The sequence below is a fragment of the Mytilus trossulus genome, chromosome 14 (genome assembly GCF_036588685.1).
Source record: "Mytilus trossulus isolate FHL-02 chromosome 14, PNRI_Mtr1.1.1.hap1, whole genome shotgun sequence".
Taxonomy (NCBI): domain Eukaryota; kingdom Metazoa; phylum Mollusca; class Bivalvia; order Mytilida; family Mytilidae; genus Mytilus; species Mytilus trossulus.
In genome coordinates this window covers 79,216,628-79,234,396 of record NC_086386.1, presented here as the reverse complement: position 1 = coordinate 79,234,396, position 17,769 = coordinate 79,216,628, and the positions used below count along the sequence as shown (strand labels likewise).

Here is a 17,769-nt window from a genome sequence, read left to right as displayed (position 1 = left end):
ATCCAACAAATTATTTTTATATAGAACTTGCCTTTCTGATGTGTAATAAAAATTAAGCAAGTTAAGATACTTGCATATTCAGTCCAACATAAATGATTAAAAATGATATGATCTATAAATACTGTTTGTAGTCTGACTACTAGTGTCGGTGACTTAGAATTTGGAACTGAATTATTTTATTACACATTGTACGTTCAAGCTTCATTCCTGAATACATATGTTTATACACAATAATAAAAATCAGATGTGTTATAAAATTGTTGCTCTGTTTTATATTGTTGGGTTGCTGTTCATTATCACATGCATCAAATCTTCTGTTCTAAACTGCAATCGTGGTTCGCGTACTAAGATTCATTTCTTTCTTTCACTTCAGAATGCCTGGAAGCGGTCCAAAGAATTACCCGTGTGTTCTATGCAATAAAAGGACTAAACCACACGAAAGAAGATCAATCAATAAATCTGTAGCAAAGTATTTGAAGAAGAATTTTTTGATAACACATAAGCAAGAAGACAAAATATGCAATACGTGTAGGCACACATACTATGTTAAGGAAACCAGACAATCCTCTGTTGAAAAGCATATATTATCTGACGATGAAGATTATGTTCCACCAGCAAAACGTAGATCTACTGTTTTATCCAGTCCACCATCAATATCTCTTTCAATACCTTCTACATCAAAAAGCCATTCATACTGTTTCATATGCAAAAAGCCTGGACCAAAGCTAATTGTTGTTCCATCACAAGCAAGATTTTCTGCATTTCTTAAAAAAGAGGTTATAATTCCTGCAGGATGTCGCTGTTGTCCGGGACATTTGACGGAAGACAATTTTACAGAAGATGCAATAAGTAAAATAAACTGTACAAATGATAATGTCATCCTTAACAGATCTACAATTATGGATCTTTTGAAGAAGTTACGATATACAGCCTTACAAAATGAACAATCAAGAATTGACTTTGATACAGATAAAGTGTTATCTGACTCTGACTTTATCAATTTAACCGGTATAAATAAGGACAACTTTAATGATCTTCGTTCCTACATCAAAAATATAGTAAGAAATACACCTACACGAAGCACAAGAACTTCTCTTGGAATTTTCCTTTTTAAATTAAAATCTGGAATTTTAAATAAAGTGCTATCTACCATTTTCAACATATCAAGATCAAGTTTACGCCGAGCCATTTCGTGTGTCAGACAAGCTTTAGTTAATAATTTCGTACCTGAAAATTTGGGTTTTAAACACGTCAGCCATGATGATGTTGTTAATCTGCACACACGACCACTAGCTCAGACTTTATTTGGGGATGGAACAAACACACAGGCTATCTTAGTGCTTGATGGAACCTATATGTATATTCAGAAGAGCGGAAATTTTCATTTTCAAAGACGGTCATATAGTTTACACAAGGGACGACCGCTTGTTAAACCAATGGTAGTTGTTACTACTACGGGATACTTCGTGACTGTTCTTGGACCATACATGGCCGACTGCAAAAATAATGATGCGGCAATCCTCAAACATGTGTTTAACACAAATGTAGAAGATATCAAAGAATGGGTACAAGAAAATGATATATTTGTAGTTGATAGAGGGTTCAGGGACTCATTGGAGCTGCTTGATGATTTAGGGATAAAGGCACAGATGCCAAGCTTTTTAACGAAAGGCCAAAACAGATGACAACAGATAAAGCCAATGCAAGCAGATTAGTTACTAAGGTTTGTACCCCTACAGCAAAAATACTGTATTATAACTCTCAAAACAAATTTTAAAACTGTGTCACTTTATATAGTATCATGTTAAAATATTTTTAGCTTTTTTTACACACAAATATCAATTAAACAAACCAATAACGAAAAAACTTGAGGTAGCACACCTTCCATAAACGTTTTATATTCTGCACACGTGACGGTATTGCTGTTACTGTTCGCAAAAATGACAATGTATATAATATAATTGACATCGACAGACATAGTTTTAATTGCAACCAATTATAAATTGCAGACTTTATGTTTAGAGCTATTTTTCTAATGCGTGTAGATCAGAGGTTTGGTTGGATTGCTTGCTTTTATCGTATAAATGTTTAGTCAAGCAACCACTAACAATATATAAACTAAAGCCCTACCTATGTATTTATTACAATTGTAAAATTGTATTACAATGTTTGGGCAAACAGTTATACAAAGCAAGCCAACCAAACCTTTGATCTACATGCTTTAGGAAAATAGCCCTAAATTACTATTTTTTCTCATTTTAGGTCCGTTGGGTAGTAGAATCTGCTAATGCAAGAATCAAGAGATGGAAGTATCTGAGTCATGTTTTACCAAATAAACAAGTTCCATATATCGGAGATTATGTTTGCATTGTATGTGGAATATCAAATGAATATTTACCGCCGTTGTCTCCAGGTAAACATTCTCACTAAGATAGCTCGTATTGGTAACTGTGTATGTGTATCATCAAATCATAAAAAGTGATCGAACCGAATTTGTGATATTTTAAAGACACATTTTTGTCACTAGAAATTTGCACTGTGAGAGCTGTCATTTCCCACTTAGTTAAAAAAAAATGTATTTGTAAGAAAACGTAGGAAGAAAACAAACTTTCTCTGAAAAGTATTATTTACCCTTCCCTTACTATTCATTAGAAAGCAAATAAATCAAAGAAGCAATCTAAACAAAATATATAAGACAAATGATAAATAATACCACATGATAATGCATGTATAAAGCAACAATTTTTATTGTTCTTTTGCATATAGATATAGGAAGATGTGGCATGAGTGCCAATGAGACAACTCTCCATATTGCGACTAAGAGTTAGTAATTTTTGTGTATTTTGGTTAAATTGAAAATAGTTGTATTGGAAATCACAACACACTTTTTTTTTATATTTGATCAAAAAATTGTGAAACTATTAACTTGTATTATAATTGATATTTTCTTGTTTAAAAAGGATGTGACAATGAAGAAGCATTGGCTGCAAAAATGTTGCATCTGTCGAAAAGAGTAAATACACTGAAACAGAGGGTAGAAGACGAAAATTTGGAGAGACGTAAGACAATTTGGAAAGAGCCAGATAATCATACTTTAGACGATTTTCAACTTCTTGATGAAGAAGATCTGAGAAACATAACGTGCGGTGTATATCAACTAAAACTTAGCACTAGCTACATTCAGGAACACTTGGAGGGCAATTGTCAAATTCTTATACATAAAGAGGATGAACATTTGATACGCGGGAAACTTCAGAGCCGTCATGTTTCTTCTAAAACCTACATTTTGTGGATAGAATACACATCTGCTGAAATTACCGCATGGTACTGTAAATGCAGAGCAGGATCACGTGTTGTGGGAGTGTGTGCGCATATTGCATCAATACTCTGGTATCTTGGTTATGCAAGGCATAATCAGGATTTATCTTATGGAGTCCAGAATTTGGGAGCATATCTAGAAGATGAAGCATCTATTCCACAAGCTGTAGACGAAAGTGATAGTGAGGAGAGTGTCGTTGAAGAATAGAATATTGTATCAATCCTTGTTCGGTCACTGTCTCCTTGACTTTATCTTTGTATTCCACTTGCTAATGTATTTGAACATGGTGAACTCTATTTAAATATATTGCAATGTTGTTGGGTTTTTTTTCAATTAAGCAAACTTTTAAAAAAAGTTATGAAGTATTTTATTGATGAATATAACCTATTCATCAGACATTTCATACAACATTAAAGAAAACAAAATATAGACACAAATATAAATCAATTGCTTTAAAAAAGCAATTGTAGGGGGTCTTTCCCCCTTTAAAATAAATTGAATTGGGGGGGTTGGGGGGGGGGGGGGGGTTTGTTTATTTGTTTGTTTGTTTGTTTGTTTGTTTCTGTATGGGGTCTATATTATTGTTACCGGAGAAGTTTCATGTTTAGTTTGGAAAGTTTTTCTTTTATTTTAGGTACAGCGCGCGCGCCACATCACGTGACACGGGTTTATAATAACGAAAAGATAGTCTTTTTATTCCTTTTTAGGTGGGGACGTTAAACAGACAACATCTATAGAGATGGAATGTACACAATGTAATTTCTTTTGTCATTGTAGGAAATTGACATCTTGATGACAGTCCACGGGCAGTGCATGTTTTGGATTTAATTGATCCGGTGTAACTTTGAAACACATTTATTGATTATTTTCTGATAATGTACATTTTTCAGCACCTGTTTGTAACACAGATAAGTATTTCAATCTAGGAGCGGACATTTTATTGTAGGTTTTCACTGAGATTTACGGACCAAGCAAGCGATTTTTACGGCATTGCCGTTTCTTTTTTCTAGGAAAAGTCTTGAGAGATATCTGCAAAAAGTTTTTTTATGAACCTTCAGTACATGTATGCCCTGCTGACTGCAAATTTTCAGGTCGATTGGACTTGTAGTTTCAGAGAACATGTGGATTTTTTTTTTCAGAAGAGACGCAAGAACAATATTAAATTTCAATTTTTCATGAAAGATGATTGATTGATCATGATCATGATTGATTGCTTGATTGCTTGCTTGCATGATTGATTGATTGATTGATTGATTGATTGATTGATTAGTTGGTTGGTTGGTTGGTTGGTTGGTTGGTTAAACACATTGGATAGGGTCAATTGAAACAGCGAAAAAGAAACAAAGAAGATCTTGGACCGTATACTGAACACATGAGACGGATACATGACTGATTGATCATGATTGATTGATTGATTGATCGATTGATTGATTGATTGATTGATTGATTGATTGATTAGTTGGTTGGTTGGTTGGTTGGTTAAACACGTTGGATAGGGTCAATTGAAACAGCAAAAAAGAAACAAAGAAGATCTTGGACCGTATATTAAACACATGAGACGGATACATGATTGATTGATCATGATCATGATTGATTGATTGATTAATTGATTGATTGATTGATTGATTGATTGATTGATTAGTTGGTTGGTTGGTTGGTTGGTTGGTTGGTTGGTTGGTTAAACACGTTGGATGGGGTCAATTGAAACAGCGAAAAAGAAACAAAGAAGATCTTGGACCGTATACTGAACACATGAGACGGATACATGACTGATTGATCATGATTGATTGATTGATTGATCGATTGATTGATTGATTGATTGATTGATTGATTGATTGATTGATTAGTTGGTTGGTTGGTTGGTTGGTTAAACACGTTGGATAGGGTCAATTGAAACAGCAAAAAAGAAACAAAGAAGATCTTGGACCGTATATTAAACACATGAGACGGATACATGATTGATTGATCATGATCATGATTGATTGATTGATTGATTAATTGATTGATTGATTGATTGATTGATTGATTAGTTGGTTGGTTGGTTGGTTGGTTAAACACGTTGGATAGGGTCAATTGAAACAGCGAAAAAGAAACAAAGAAGATCTTGGACCGTATACTGAACACATGAGACGGATACATGACTGATTGATCATGATTGATTGATTGATTGATCGATTGATTGATTGATTGATTGATTGATTGATTAGTTGGTTGGTTGGTTGGTTAAACACGTTGGATAGGGTCAATTGAAACAGCAAAAAAGAAACAAAGAAGATCTTGGACCGTATATTAAACACATGAGACGGATACATGATTGATTGATCATGATCATGATTGATTGATTGATTAATTGATTGATTGATTGATTGATTGATTGATTAGTTGGTTGGTTGGTTGGTTGGTTGGTTGGTTGGTTGGTTGGTTAAACACGTTGGATGGGGTCAATTGAAACAGCGAAAAAGAAACAAAGAAGATCTTGGACCGTATACTGAACACATGAGACGGATACATGACTGATTGATCATGATTGATTGATTGATTGATCGATTGATTGATTGATTGATTGATTGATTGATTGATTGATTGATTGATTAGTTGGTTGGTTGGTTGGTTGGTTAAACACGTTGGATAGGGTCAATTGAAACAGCAAAAAAGAAACAAAGAAGATCTTGGACCGTATATTAAACACATGAGACGGATACATGATTGATTGATCATGATCATGATTGATTGATTGATTAATTGATTGATTGATTGATTGATTGATTGATTAGTTGGTTGGTTGGTTGGTTGGTTAAACACGTTGGATAGGGTCAATTGAAACAGCGAAAAAGAAACAAAGAAGATCTTGGACCGTATACTGAACACATGAGACGGATACATGACTGATTGATCATGATTGATTGATTGATTGATCGATTGATTGATTGATTGATTGATTGATTGATTAGTTGGTTGGTTGGTTGGTTAAACACGTTGGATAGGGTCAATTGAAACAGCAAAAAAGAAACAAAGAAGATCTTGGACCGTATATTAAACACATGAGACGGATACATGATTGATTGATCATGATCATGATTGATTGATTGATTAATTGATTGATTGATTGATTGATTGATTAGTTGGTTGGTTGGTTGGTTGGTTGGTTGGTTGGTTGGTTGGTTGGTTGGTTGGTTGGTTAAACACGTTGGATAGGGTCAATTGAAACAGCGAAAAAGAAACAAAGATCTTGGACCCTATATTAAACACATGAGGCGGAAACATGATTGATTAAACATGATCATGATCGATTGATTGATTGATTGATTGATTGATTGATCATGATAATGATTGGTTGATTGATTGATTGATTGATTGATTGATTGATTGCTTGGTTGGTTGGTTGGTTGGTTGGTTGGTTGGCAGGCAAACACACATAAAACTCTTCAAGTAGTGCCCCGAATCACATATGTACATGACCTTGACATTTGACCTTGTAACCTTTGTCAAGGTCATTGCTTCACAATGTCATTGCAAAAGACCCTATGGGTCAAGGTCATTTTGTTTAAGAGTTTTGTCTAATAATGGCTTTATATAAACCATCAATGGGGATTATGTCCCTTACACAATGGTAAAACTAATATAGTCATAATGTAACAAAGTTGCCCCTTGAAGTACTCAACATTTTTCACTGCTTAAATTTTCTGTATCTATAACCATTCAAGAATTATAGGGAAATCAAAGACATATGAAAATCTAAAATATGACCTTGACCTTTGACCTTGACCCTATTTTCTAAGTTAGGAATCAGGGGACTCAAATAAAAACCTTCCAGGGTTATGCGGTTAATGGTTTATGAGTTAAAAAAAATACCGACAAATTTATTCCGTAAAGAGAGGTAACTCCTATAAAATTTCATCGAATCGCTTCGATCCAAATTAGCCAAAATTTTCTGAGGATGTTACGAACAATTTGTAAATTAAAATTTGTCATAATATTTAACGGTTGCGAAGGAGTTGCGCTAACAAGGAAAACAGTGTTTGGGGAGATAACTCCTACAAAGAAAAGTATTCGTTTACGCAGGGTAAATTTCAAAAGCGCATAAACTGTTCGATATCATATACCAAATATCTAAGCGACATATTGCGAAACAAATGTTTATCGCAAGAACAAAATTAGGCGGAAGAAAAAAAAAAAAAAAAAAATAATCAGAACAAATACAATAGGCTTTCCACAGAAAAGTGGAAAGACCTAATAATAGATTTTATCTACCGATAGTAGTAATTTACAGTTTTTAATAATAAATAACTTTAATTGACACAGCTTACATTTATACTTTAATATCATTTATATCATTTCATTCAACTCTATAGTTAACAAGTAAATCCGTAAATGAACTTATCCGCTTTTGACAACTAAGATGGAGCATTTTGTCAATTCTTTTTGTATAGCCTTTTTTTAAAAACATTTACTAGATAAAAAAAAACCTTTGGGAAAATATGAAACGTATCCACTGAACAATTGAAATATATTCTTATTAATTTTAGAGTTGTACATTGAACATATATTCACGCGCTTAAGGTACAATTAGAGACGGTAAAACTATAAATTATAAATATTGTGTGTGTCAGTGGCCGTTGTTGTATACATGCAGAGCAGTGTTGAATGAAATTGTCGTTCATACGTATTTTTATTCTAAAAGCTGAAATGAGAGTAGGCATGTAAATCCTTCAGAACGAGCGTGGTGCTTATGCGTGCACGTGCGGTACTTTTGTATATTATGTGTTATATGATTATATCATATGGAATTATATGTATTGTCTATATGAATTGTTTTCATTCTTAATTTTAAAATTAAGCAGGGCAAGCGCATGCTGATTTGTCACATACATATCATGCATATGTTTTAATGGCATATTTGTCCAATTTCTGTATTGTACCTTCGATATTCGTTCACTTAGACACATGAAATTAACCAAAACTCGAGTATCAATACATTTTATAAAAAATCAACATGCGCTTGCCCTGCATTACATGTAATAGTATTCGTCCATACCAATTTTAAGCAAATTAAGTCGTCTTGCAGGCCTCTAGATTTTTTTGAAAATTTATTGTTCACCCCGAGAACCGGTTTGGCCACAACATAACAATTTCAAGTTTATTTACAATTTACCCAATGTGTATATGTAAAGTTTGTTTAAATGAACATATGTTCTCATAGTTTATGACTTTATTCCTTATAGGTTGTAAAATACAGGCAAAGTTTAGATGTTTATGAAGTGTCCTATATTTTGACTTTAGTGGAACCTTAATGTAAAAGATGACATGGCATGATTTCCAAAGAGACAACAATCGTTAAACATTTTTAAAGATGTTTAATCGGCTGTACTCCGCTCGCCAAGATATTTTACAGTTTTCAATGAATGTGCCTTCTGCCAAATATAAGACTAATATGCTATAATGTGTTTGGAAACTATATATAACTTTGAATTTAATCTATGCTATAGAATTTTGATAGTCTGCAATTTCTTTTTCGTGAATATCAAAGACTAAAACGAGTTTTCGGTGCAATTGTACTTAATGTAACTGGAGCATTGTTTGCCACTTTAATCTCTCCGGCTTTTAGTAAGTTTCTGTTAATATATATATATATATATATATATAAAGAAAGAACTATGTGTACGAGATTCAAGAAATACTTTGCAAAATAATACATGTGGCAAAATGATTATATTAGTATCAGAACGTCAAGAAAAAACAATTTTGACGTTACGCACAAATTGTTAAAATAGGATTTCACCGTGGTCTTTTCTGACGCTCAGGAAAATTATACAGACAGAGTTACAAGTCTGATGGTTATCAATTTATAAACTACCCTAGTAAGGGATCATTCTGACTTAATTTCGTGAATTTCTAAGACAGGGCCATTTTTTACCCTTCGTGGCCCTACTCCTTTAACTTGAAAATCATCTAGACTGGATTCAAGATGTAAAATGTACTGTAAACTAACTTATTTTCGCGACTTTCGCGAGTAGAAAAATAACGCGAATATAAATCGTCACGAATATGTCAATCTTTGATCTTTCCTTAATAAACTTCATTAAGTAAATCAGATAATCGCGAAATTGAATAGCCGCGAAGTTGTCAAAAAAGAGTAAAACGCGAAATAAAGTATCCGCGAAAATAAGTTGGTTTACAGTATTTACTATTTCGTGTAGTACTGGTTTTTTTTGTAGTTGCTGGTTGCGGTGATACTTTATCAGTCAGGATTATACTACGTCAAAATTATCTCCTCATTACGCCAGTTAAAACGACCTAATCCTAAAGGATTACAAAAGTACTAACACTATAGCCATTGGCAAGAGAGGAAACACGGAGACAAAGTCCTTTGTGAACAATGCTGTGATGACTATATATGTAACAAAGATTATTGTAGTAATGTTATAAAAAGTTAGTGTATTAAATCCTTTATATTGAGTTAATCAATGGAGCAGCCTCGGTTACCTCCATTAGCCCCAATATGTAGCGTTTTACAATGTTGTTCATTTTTTTAATTTTAGTTATTTTGTTTAGAAAGACTACATGTACCTTTATTACATAAACAAGTGCAATTTTTGACGATACAAAGGACATGAATCAGGTTCAAACATGACAATTACATTTAAAAACAATATATCTTCATAATTTTAACGTTATTGCTAATTAAAAAAAAAAGGTTTTGTCTAAAATGGTAGTGAAGCACTTGTAGTTATTCTTCATATACAAATGTATGTTGTATTGCATTACAAAGCATACTACCTGTACATGTTGAGAATGAACACTAATACGGTCATTTCAATTTAAGACTAAAATCATCGGGAAAATGCCGTTAACTTCCATCTTCAAATATTTTTCTAATTTTAGAGCTTCAATCTACCCGCGTTAAATGCTCAATGTCAGTCAAATTCGGCAAAAATTGCCATTTGAATCAAATAAGGTAGGAGTGTTAATACAATGTAAAAAATCCTTCATCAAATATCGAATGTTAGGCCGAAATAATTAGCGTTTACCGAAACTTCACCTTTGAAAATCTGAAAAGAAACTGACCATTATATCAGTGCGTGCGAATCAAGTACCTTACATTATATCAAAAGATAATAACACCTTATGCATAAGACATGCCATCGAAGACTTATCTGTGTGATCTCTTTTTTATTTTCTTTTGTAGATCTTTTTTTTTCAATTTCTAAGTATGGTATGTTTGTGTTAATAAACCGAATAAAGTTTTAAATTGTATTTTCAAAAACAGTCATTAACGATACCATGTGTGTTTTTCAGCCCAAACTCGACTATTTGCAGATGAATATCGAAATGTTTTCTTATATATATTTAATAGCAAATACATATATTTGTTAACAATACGATTGTGGTTCTGTATGTATCAACACTTCTCTATCGATTCCATAGCAATGTGTTTTATTTATTATATTAAATTTTGTACGATTATTTACGTTTGAAGTTGGATTCATAACAAACTGGACATATATATATATATTACAGTTAATTGCTATTAATAAGTATTTCAAAATGCATTTTGTTTAAATGAATTATCAGTATTTAGTTCTAATACAATCTTAAATCAATCCTAATTCTATCTCATTTTTGAATGATAGTTTTTCATATGTGACGTCCTTGCTGTTTCTAAATTTCATAAATTCAAATGTGGCATAACGTTTCTGCCTTTTCGCCATCGTATGTGACGTCACATTTTTTTTAATTACGTTGACGCCTGGACTGATTCGGATGTGTCTATTTTGTGATAAACTCGGGTTCAGTTTTCTATAATTAGTTAATACTTCAGGTTCATTATGTATATCTCTTTCATATACATTTGTTAAAATTTACTGTTTGCAATAGCATTAAGTGTTCTATATAATAAGGATGTTCTTATCCCGTGCATAAAAACAATGCCGTATTTGTCAAAACCTTTTTAACTTTTGATCTTCAGTGCTGTACAACTTTGTACCTTTTTCACGTTCGATCTTTTATATCTAGGCGTTATGTATTCAGGTTTAGTTTCATGTAATTAGTTAATACTTCAGTTTCTTTGTGTATATCTCTTTCCTATTCATTTGATAAAATTTACTGTTTGCAATAGGATGAATTGTTCTATATAATAAGAATGTTCTTACCCCGGGGCATAAAAACAATGCCGTATTTGGCGAAACCTTTTCAACTTTTGATCTTCAGTACTGTACAACTTTGTACTTTTTTCACTTTCGATCTTTTATATCTGGGCGTCACTGGTGAGTCTTGTGTGAACAAGGCGCGTTTTTGGCGAATTGAATTTTAAACCTGATGCTTTTTGTTATCTTTTAATCATGTTTTTCTTTGTCTAATATGTTCTCCTATTTATTTGTATTGTTGTCCTGTAATATTATGTTGTCATTTCAATGTTATATTTAACTTTGCCATTAAAGTGCGAGGTTTGGCATGCCATAAAACCAGGTTCAACCCACCACTTTTATTCCCCTTTAAAAGTGTCCTTTACCAAGTCAGGAAGATGGTCATTGTTATATTATTGTTCGTTTCTGTGTGTGTTGCATTTTAAAGTTGAGTTGTTTGTGTTTTCTCTTATTTTTGAGATAAGACGTGGCACGGTACTAGTCTATCCCAAATTCATGTATTTGGTTTTAATGTTATATTTGTTATTCTCGTGGTGTTTTGTCTGATGCTTGGTCAGTTTCTGTGTTGTGTCGTTGTTCTCCTCTTATATTTAATGCGTTTCCTCGGTTTTGGTTAGTTACGCCGATTTTGTTTTTTGTCCATGGATTTATGAGTTTTGAACAGCGGTATACTACTGTTGCCTTTATTTACCTTTGTATTTAAAATAGAGTTCCTTAAAACAACTGAAAAAAAAGGTGCACACTGCATAACCAGCGTAACGTGTACGTTAACAGTGTGCACAACATGTTAGATGATATTTCGAATAAACAAAGCTTATTTTAAATACATTAATTTTAATCTAATTCTAAATTGTATTTTAAACCATAGTAAAACATAAAAAACGTTGATGACGTCCCGGTCATAAGACAATATTTTTCATTTTTTGTTAGTAAGATTTCTTGCAATAATGATATAAAGTTCATTATCAATGTTTGACTAGGGGTTCCCCTGACTTAACAACTGATCCCAACCAAGTTTACCCTTATTATACACGTTTTCGCTTTATCACATAGCTATGTTTTTGCAAAAGTCTCGAATAATTTAGTATTTAGTATAAGCATCTCAATAATTTTATCTCTGTGTATGGAACGAAAGAAAAGGGTCATGTCAAATTAAAATAAACCGGTTTCGTCAATGTTGTTATTACACAAACACCCGGTTTCGTCTATATATATCACCCTTTTTTTTTTTAATTTTTCACAAACAATTTATGAAAAGCAACTTTGGCATTGATCTGAACATTGTCTTTCGAGAATTTAAATATATATTTATTGTAAAGTAAACTTGGCGTGTTAAAATTTATTTTAAACGGCACTTTTGGACATAGTTAATTATGATAATACACATTTTTCTAATGAAAGGCGAATCCCTTATTTCACTTAACTTCAAACTAATTTTAAATGGAATATAAATACTAAATAGCAAACACTGGTATCTTATTATTTTGTTTCTGGTAAGCACATTTATTTTCCTAGGCATGTTTTTCACATTATTTTTACAGTTCAAATTCATTTTTTTTTACAGTTCGAATTCAATTGAAACTTTTAGATAACTTTGAAAACAATATCTGAGAGTTTTGTATTTTCAATGTGAATAAAAGTTGGTTTGCAAAACATGACCGCCATTTATATCTAGGTCTTATTTAGAAGAAGTGACGGTAACCACTTATCCCATACACATTGATAATGATACAACTTTCTTTTAGACACAAACATGATGTTGAATTAATCAAGTTTAGGTCAGCGTATGCCTTAAACGATGAGAAAAACACACAAACTGCATGAAAGCAATCTATAACAGGGCCCTAAATTATAAATGTAAAACAATTCAAACAAGAAAACTACCTGCCTATTTTATGTTCAAATTGCATATGGTATAAAGCAACCAAAGACAACCATGGAATTACAAGCGTGAGACTCGGGAATGGACTGAGTCAAAGTGCTGTCGCTGACACAAATATTTTTTATGCCTCAGTTATATTTATAGATAACTCTTAGGAAGCTACTAATTTATTGTAAGAATGAAAAAGGGGGCTTAAGGGGGGGGGGGGGATATTGTCCTGCATTTGTTTTCAGTTTTATCTCTGTCCTGCTTTTTTTTATTTTTCACTTTATTCTGTCCTCTTTTAAGTGGTAGTTTATTCCCTTTTTACATAACTTGTTATCCTGCCATTTTCAATCTAATCTTTTGGCTTCCTTTTAACTAAGAAGTGCATAAAGTTTGATGCAGTTATAATACTTCGTTTTTGAGATATGGCGGGACATGTTAAAAAAAAACACATTCCTGTTTCACTTACATTTTCTGTAACTCAAAAAGATTTAATTCGATTTTCACTATAAGGTTTACAGATCGTTTGACCATTATTAGAAATAACTATGTTAAATTTTAAGAAAATAAGATAAGCTGTCCTGAAGTAACGGTGCGACATGTTTATGCTGGACAGACGGATAGATAGACGGACGGACGGACGGACGGACGGACCGAATGACTGAAAGATGGAGAAACGGGCGGATGGAAGGACGGACGGACAGACGGGTGTATACAATAATACGTCCTGTCAAAATTGGGACGGGCGTGTAAAAACGCAAAGAATGAAAAAAAAACGTAATAAAAGGTCAATAAGTTTTATTAGGATATCGGCCAAGTCGATTTATTTGTATATTTGTCTGCCTTATCATTTTCCTATATAACTTTTATATATATTTAAAAAAAATGTTTAGAAATAGATAAAAAAAAAAACACTTGATATTCGCCATTAATTATAATAAAAATAATCCAACTCACATAATCCGATTTCCCGGATGTCTATGTTTTTTCATTTCTTACAATATTTTAATTCGGTATACACTTTATAAGATAAGTGGCGAATCTAGATGACGTATAGGTTGCACGCCCCGACCCCACCTTTGGTTGCCAAAACTATATTGATTCCTGTATAAAGATTACATACATTGAATGATTAGATTACTTATAAAGGTGTCCATTCTTTTGTGCGAGAAAATCGCATATCAATTGTGTTTTCAATTTTTAAGACCGTAAGCTTTAATTTCAAGTTTAAACATGTTTAATATATTTTCCAATAACTCATATAGAAAACGCATATTTAGAGAGCTTTAATCTCAATACGCTGTTAAAAAAATTCGGAATTCAAAGTTAAATTAAAATATTCGTGTTCTAAAAGAGTAATAATTTGCTTATTATTTATTTGAATCTGAGACTCATATAAATATTAAGCGGCTGTTCGGTGAACGAACTTGTTTTCGAACGACCCACAAAACTCCTTTTGAACGCTGAAGTTAAATAATCAATTATAATGTAATGCAATTATGATTTTTTTTATTTGACCAAACCGGGTTATGCATTTTGGAATTTATGACGAAACCGGGTTGTATACATTGACGAAACCGGCCAGTTTAATTTTGACATGACCCATTTCTTTTGTTCCATACACAGAGAAAAAAATTATTGAGATGCTCATAATAAATAAATTTGTAATCTCCGTGTCAATATCTATCTTCCCGTACCTTTGTTTCTGTACAATGTAAACTATTTGACGAGAAATTAAACAATTTCGAGGCAAGGTTCACTCAATTCGTCATTTTGACATGCATTTTGACTTATTTCTCCGTTAATATAGAACGGTTGTAGAAAATATTGCATCTCACAATAGAAAATAGTTGTATATGTATATATATTCTTCGATATCATAAAAAAATTAAAAGATAAGGAGAAACCTACCTTTCTTTTGTCTATTGGTGTTCCGTCATTGTGCCGGATGTTAGATACCATCGAGTCCGAGCAAATGTTGCCGTCGTGGTTTAGACACAGTGCTATTGTAACCTTTGAAGGGAAGTAGATTTCTATAAAATCATGCATGACATTGTCATGATTGTGTTAAAAGTTGGAAATAATCAAAAACACCAATAATTGTTAACACAGATGTATTATATGATAAATCAATATATGTAAGATAGCCCTTGTATATACCTTTACCATGTACATGATGTATAGGTTATTTTCATGCAAACAAAACAAATATCCAGATTGATTTAAATTTGATTGTTTGTTTAGTTTTGGTTTGACAATTATCAATTGATTATATCAATGCTTTCTTATTCAATTTTCCATTTGACATTGAAATAGTAAAACAACTATCATACCACAATACATAATTATGTAGAAGGCATTTCAAGTTTGATAGATATAAGATAAAAAAAAAAACACCAAACTCCGAGGAAAATTCTTAACGGAAAGTACCTTAAAGTTAGCAAATTGCATATCAAACGAATGAATAACAACTGTCATCAAGTTCACTGGACACAAGCATTTTCTATGTAGAAAATGATGGATTTAACCTGGTGTTAATAGCTAGAAAAATCTTTAACTTGTTTGACAATTATATGTGAACAAAAAAAATCATACATTATAGGTATAATGTCAAAAATAGATGACAGCAGTTAACATGATGCATAATCTTAATCACTACCAAACAATCATATATGCATAAAGTAAAATCACAAAAATACTGAACTCAGAGGAAAATCAATTTGGAAAGTCCATAATCACATGGCAAAATCAAATAACAAAACGCATCAAAAACGAATGAACAAGAACTGTCATATTCCTGACTTGGTACAGGCATTTTCAAATGTAGAAAATGGTGGATTAAACCTGGTTCTATAGCACCAACCTTCCACTTTAAGGTAGATCATAAGTAAATATTTTTTGAGACAGAATTTTCTTATACTTAGCCAAAATGAAGATTTTAGTATGCTCTTTTTAGAAATGTAATAAAAAGTATGGGTCACCGTGCTATTTTTCAAGCTATGTGTCGTTGAAAATTGCCTAAATTTGGTTAGATTGTTTAAGGAAAAACACATTTGCGTGCATAAAAAAAAATCTATGAGATAGAATTTTGAAATAAATTGTGAAAAGATAGGTTTTGTACTATAGTTTAAGAAAATAAAAAGAAAAAATGGTGTCACCGAACTTGTTTTCTTGCTACAAGTAAAACGAAAAAAAATCCCTATCAGTCTAGTATAAAATATTTACTAAAAGAGTTATCTTCCCTTAAATGACTCATTTGAAAAAAATGATTCTAAAAGCAAAAACAAATATATTTGTTTAAATATTTTGAATAATAAAATAAATAACCATCTTTTCTTTATATTATCAAACAGTCTAACCTTAAATTTGCAAATCTGTCTCCAAATTTGCAGATTTAGTCAAATAACTAGACCGATTTTTTACTGTGATCATACAATCCAAGATGGCGGTATATGCTTTTATACCATGTATCTACCTTAATAACAGTCTCATCAAATTCCGCTACATTTACATGATGCGTTAAATAAACAGTCACAATTAATAAAATAGTCAAAATATGGGTACATCAGTCATCATCGTATAACAATTTTAAAAGGAACAATTTAACAGGACACAAAAACATCTACTATCTACGAACACATGGATTCATATATGCATTATATGGTATTTGCAGCCACACTTTCATCAATGTAGTAACTTGTGACTATGTCATTTTACAATACACCACTAGCGGAAGGTTAATACTATATTTCATGGAGTTGTATTATGGTTGACATGTACCATGCAGACACGTTGGTCCTACAACTGAAATATAGTCTTCTAACTGTGAAAAATAAACTCATCTCATATACCAGGATTGAAATATAAATTTGCGCCAGATGATGAAAAGACTCATCAGTGATAAAACTTATCCGTATTCAAATGTAAAAAAGAAGAAATTCTGCCTATGACGGTTTAAAAAGAACTACTATTGGTTGGTTTGTCATATCTGGAATGTAGTTGTCTTATCATACATATTGATTATATATGTCGCCTCAGTCGTGGTCTTTGATTATGTAAGTATTATTGCAATTGAAAGCTAATGATGTATAAGGCCTTTAAACGCAACAACAAAAAAAACGCAAATTATCACAATTTGCTCAATTTACGTAGATTAGTGCATACATTTGTAGTTTAAAACCAAATGATTTGAAGGAGAGATAACAATTGAATGCAAAGGTATGATGGATGCAACAATAGGTTGTCCGTAAACATGTTGTATGTATGTGTCCGTCCAAAGTTTGGAGCCTGTTCTTTAGTGTTTGTTGTTTGTTGATGTGTTACATATTTGTTTTTTCATTTGATTTTTGTACATAAATAAGGCCGTTAGTTTCCTCGTTCGAATTGGTTTACATTTTTCATTTCGGGCCCTTTAATTATCTACTTTGCCGTATGTTGTA

General features: G+C 32.2%; 1 pseudogene; it reads left to right on the top strand.

The window, feature by feature from the left end:
* The first annotated feature begins 374 nt into the window (after window positions 1-374).
* LOC134698110 (uncharacterized) lies at window positions 375-3,526 on the top strand (annotated as a pseudogene).
* Window positions 3,527-17,769: the final 14,243 nt, after the last annotated feature.